At 38.1% G+C, this 5,362-nt stretch overlaps 1 protein-coding gene across 1 annotated transcript in view; it reads left to right on the top strand.

Annotated features, from left to right (window-relative positions):
• The window catches only part of LOC123552897 (MORC family CW-type zinc finger protein 3-like), a 404,811-nt gene that overhangs the window by 131,279 nt on the left and 268,170 nt on the right, over positions 1-5,362 (top strand). The window lies entirely within an intron of this gene.

The following is a 5,362-nucleotide window of genomic DNA, read 5'->3' as shown; positions in this document are numbered from 1 at the left end:
TCTTGGGCGAGTATTTTTATTTTAACCACTAACGATATTGTCTGTGTCCCGGCTCTTTGTAGTAAATTTGATATTAAGCTGGGATCTATTCTCCTATTCCTTGGACAAGCTAGTTTGTGTTGAAAACGCTCGGAGTAAGTTGTCTTTAGTTTTTCTGAGCATTGATAGCATATGGGAGATTTTTTAAACATACTGAAATGGTAACAGAAGTTCTTGTATGATCGAGACATGTGCTCAGTTTGATTTAAAAAGCGAAAATATATTGGTTGAAGGTTGGCAGGGGCGGATTGGGAGGGGGACAGGTTCTGACCCCCAAGTGTCTGTGCCAACAACAGATTAGACCGAACGGCTGTTGTGTCTTTTTTTTGCGACTTTATCGTGGGCACAATTGTTCGTTGGGACTTAAATTCGTGGTTGAGCTCAACCACGAAATCCACGAAAATTTATCCCCCACGAATAATAATGATTTCACAGTAGTTAATAAGTCTTGAAATTTGGAACACACAAAAATGGCACATTGGTGGGCGCCAAGATCACTCTGTGATCTATTGTTTCTTCTTCAAGTAAGATGTAAACCGGTATCTTTTTATTTTCAGGCCTGCATCTCGTAAGATATCGGAAGCCGTCTGACTTGGCAACATCGCTCGGAAGTCCGAAGTACTAGAAAAAACCGCCATCTGCTACCTAAGGGTCAGCGCATCGGTAAACAGACAAAATGGCGGCTGGAATCAAAGCTTCAAAAGTAAAGAAAAATTTAAAAACTCATTTTACTTGTTAATTAAATAAGTTCAATCTATACAAATGATCGCTTAATGCTACTTAAAAAGTTAAATATGCTTATCATTTTGCAACTTATTGTTCATATATCGATAATATTTGATTGGTCTCACTGAAAAGCGACAAGAAGGATTTTAGCAAGAAGCGACACGAACTAAAGAAGCGTCAAGAAGGTTTATTTATGTATTTTAAGTTTCTCTGATGATATCTAAAAATGATTTTATGACATTATGCAAAAAATATTTTTTTGATAATTAAATGACTGAATTGAATAATACCTGATTCTTAAAGGAGCATCAAGCAGTATTGAGACATAAAAAATTGGAAGTGGCTAGGGGTCAGGTTACAGGACCTCTAGACAACCCGTGAAGGGCAGGCTAGAGGTCCGGTAATCAATATGAATACTGAGAATGTATTTACAAAGAGCTAGAAGACTATATTTTATCTTTAAAAACAGGAGATTATTTCAAAAATTTGTTTTCATATTTTTTCGTTGTTTTTCTGTTAGATGCATATTAAATATAAGATTTTTAACAGCAATTTCTGGTAGTTACCCTTATTTATTCAGGGTTCCTGCTGTCAGTCACCAATTGCGCTAAATGCGACAAAATGTAAATTCTGTCGCTAAAAATCTTCAATAGGCGAACTTCATTAGCGCCAACAAGATAATCGTCGATCTTCTGATCTTTCGCAAGGACGTAGTAATGGGTAATCCGATATTTAACACTACACAAAGACAATACACTAACATGTCGATATCAAATTACACCTCGGGGGCATATTAAATTAAACATTTGCCGAGTCACAGGAGTGTTCCTCCACGCAAGAATGATTATCAGTCAATCAGATTCGCCAAATTTAGCCCCGCCTACTTCTACGAAAGCAAATGAAACGAAATATTAGCTGCGCACTTCGTCTAAAGCACCACCCATTTTTTTTATGCCAAAAAAGCCAGATAAGTTTACAGGTTATTTCTAATGACAAGCGGATTTGCTGAAGTAATCGAGACCAAAAATGCCGCAAATAATGACACGTCGAAGCGATATAAAAAAATATATTAAGCGATCGTAAAACTATCGATATTAGGTAAATTTTGCACAAGCGTGAAATATCAGTGTTAAATAAACCTACACGTTCGTAAATTTCAGTTGCGGTCGAAAAATTTCAGTCGAAGAATTTTTCAGATACAAATGAACTAAAAGCAGTTCTTTTACGTGCCCAACTGAAAGCTATAAATTTTTACTTGTACCTTTCCGTGGTATTTTCGCTGTACATATATATAATATGTATGGAACTGGCTGACTGACTATTTAAGTTTAATAATGGTCCTTCCGCCCTTTCGGGCACAGTATAGCTTTCGCTATGTGGAGTATAGACCTCTAGCAATGTCACCAGGCATGCCGCTAAAGATGCTTTTTGAAGCCAAAGTGGTGACAATTTACCTCTACGCAATTTCCATAGAGTATATGCCAAAGATAAGTAATTTTGAAGCCAAAAGTGGTTCACTGTCGTGGCCAATGATACCTAAATAACAGCTCCCCCATGGTAGCCAATAGACAATATGACAAGGTAAGGTGTGGCAAGGGTCACCCTTAAAAGGGCGGTTGATGCCGCAGGTGCAGGCTGGTCTCCCGTGGTGTTGATGCCCCTCCCCGCTCGCCCCTCACGTTGAGTGTGAAGTTGAGCAGCTCGGGGTCTTCTCTGCATGCCGTCAGTGGATCCGTCGATGTACTGGCAGGTCTTCTATTCGGTCTACACGACTCTGCCACTCAGAAGTATCCCGCGAAGATCTGCCGCAGCGTTCGTTTTTCATTGCCGTCTATCGCCATGCAGGGGTTCCATTAGACATTACCACTCGAGTTGAATGGAGCTGGTTGGCTGAAGCCGATTTGTTAATAAATAACCGAAGTTGAGTAGGTTGGTCCCCCCGGGTAGAGTTGTTGGAAGTCTGCACGGTCCATCCTCGTCGTCCCATCCTTTGCAGGGCCACTCCCTCCAGATTAGTCAGGACACCGACAGTTGCCTTGGCTCCACATCTGGCGATGCCCTGTGCCTTCTCTGCAACGTGCACGCTCCGGAGGAAAGGAGAAGATATGTATGGAACGAAAAAGAAATTTAGATATATATATGAAACTTTAAGCATTTTTAAAAAGCTTTTCAAAGTCATAAAATAATATAAAACAGCACTGTTTTGGATAAATGACCTACATCAATTTTGAAATAAAAAGTTTGAAAAAATAAAGAGCTAAATTCATGTTTTAAAAACATCTATTTAGTGAAAATGACAATTAAATGGAGATGATTCAAAAATGCCAAACTTTATAAAGGGATAATTTTATAGAGTGAGCAATTACATTTGTTTAGAAAATATTCTTGAAAATGGTTGAGAATTTAGCGTCCGTCGTGCGTGCGTCCGTAAACTTTTGCTTGTGACCACTCTAGAGGTCACATTTTTCACGGGATCTGTATGAAAGTTGGTCAGAATGTTCATCTTGATGATATCTAGGTAATGTTTGAAACTGGGTCACATGCCACCAAAAACTAGGTCAGTAGTTCAAATAATAAAAAAACCGTGTGACCTCTCTAGAGGCCATATTTTTCATGGGATCTGTATGAAAGTTGGTCAGAATGTTTATCTTGATGATATCTAGGTCAAGTTTGAAACTGGGTCACGTGCCATCAATAACTAGGTCAGTAGGTCAAATAATAAAAAAAGCTTGTGACCTCTCTAGAGGCCATATTTTTCATGGGATCTGTATGAAAGATGGTCTGAGTGTTCAGCTTGATGCTGTATAGATCTTGTTCGAAACTGGGTCAACTGCGGCCAAAAACTAGGTCAGTAGGTGTAAAAATAGAAAAACCTTGTGACCTCTCTAGAGGCCATACTTTTGAATGGATCTTCATGAAAAATTAGTACGAATGTTCACCTTGATGATATCTAGGTCAAATATGAAACTAGGTCACGTGCCTTCAATAACTAGGTCAGTAGGTCAAATAGTAAAAAACCTTGTGACCTCTCTAGAGGCCATATTTTTCATGGGATCTATATGAAAGTTGTTCTGAATGTTCATCTTGATGATATCTAGTTCAAGTTCGAAACTGAGTCAGCTGCGGTCAAAAACTAGGTCAGTAGGTCTAAAAATAGATAAACCTTTTGACCTCTATAGAGGCCGTATTTTTCAATGGATCTTCATGAAAATTTGTCTGAATGTTCACCTTGATGACATCTAGGTAAAGTTTGAAACTGTGTCACGTGCGGTCAAAAACTAGAAAAACCTTGTAACCTCTCTAGAGGCCATATTTTTCATGAGATCTTCATGAAAATTGGTGAGAATGTTCACCTTGATGATATCTAGGTCAGGTTCAAAACTGGGTGATGTGCCTTCAAAAACTAGGTCATTAGGTCAAATAATAGAAAAACTTTGTGACCTCTCTAGAGGCCATATTTTTCATGGATCTTCATGAAAATTGGTCAGAATTTTTATCTTGATGATATCTAGGTCAAGTTCAGAACTGGGTCTCATGAGCTCAAAAACTAGGTCACTGTGTCAAATAATAGAAAAAACGATGTCATACTCAGTTCAAAACAGGGTCATGTGGGGACATGTGAGCGATTCAGGACCATCATGGTTCTCTTGTTAACTTTTTCTGATTGACGAATTTGTTGGTGCAAAGTGAAATTGACCCAGAACTAGGAAACCCTGTTTATTACTCAAGCAGTAAAACGAATTCAACAATTTAAGAGCAAAACACTAAAGCAAAAAAATAAAGGACGTGTGATTTCAATTACCAGTCTCGTCAAGGAACCTTAAAAATAAAGTTTCTACTAAACTTCTATGGAAGGAAAAATATGACCCTAATGATGAATAAAAACGACTCCACAAATGTTTTCATTCACAAAATGTTTTTAAAAAATGACTTTGAAATGTTGTGTCTGAGTACTTTCCCCTTATATTTCATAATACAAATTTCATTTTCAAATGGCATGACTCCCCCCCCCCTCCCCGGTGCATCAAGAAGCCATTCATGGAATATGTGTATATTTCAATAATCAACAATATGTGTTAATATTTTTCTGATGCATTGGGGGGAAAGTATTTTTATTTCCAAAAAATTTCATACAGGGTGTACCATGATTATTGACACGTACATTTTTTCTATGATGAGTTTCTATCAAAGAAAATATTTTACACTTGAATGGGGCGATATTAACCATTAAATAACATTCTCATGGTTCCTGGGCACTTCAAAGAATTAATATTGTTGCCTCTCCGGCCTTCTAATTTATCCCCCCGCCAAAGGCGAAGGGGATATTAGAAATGCTCTTCGTCCGTGTGTCCGCAACGATCTTTGTCCGGAGCATAACTCCAAAAGTACTGGAGGGATTTTCTTCAAACTTCATACACTGATAGAACACATTGGGAGGAAGTGCAATGTGCAAGAACAATAACTCTACCTTGCCTATTTTTTGAGTTATTCCCCTTTATCTTATTTTCTTAAAAATTTTGTCCGGAGCATAACTCCAAAAGCACTGGAGGGTTTTTCTTCAAACTTCATACACTGATAGAACACATTGGGAGGAAGT

The sequence above is a fragment of the Mercenaria mercenaria genome, chromosome 4 (genome assembly GCF_021730395.1).
Source record: "Mercenaria mercenaria strain notata chromosome 4, MADL_Memer_1, whole genome shotgun sequence".
NCBI lineage: Eukaryota > Metazoa > Mollusca > Bivalvia > Venerida > Veneridae > Mercenaria > Mercenaria mercenaria.
This window is presented reverse-complemented; position numbering and strand designations above follow the sequence as displayed.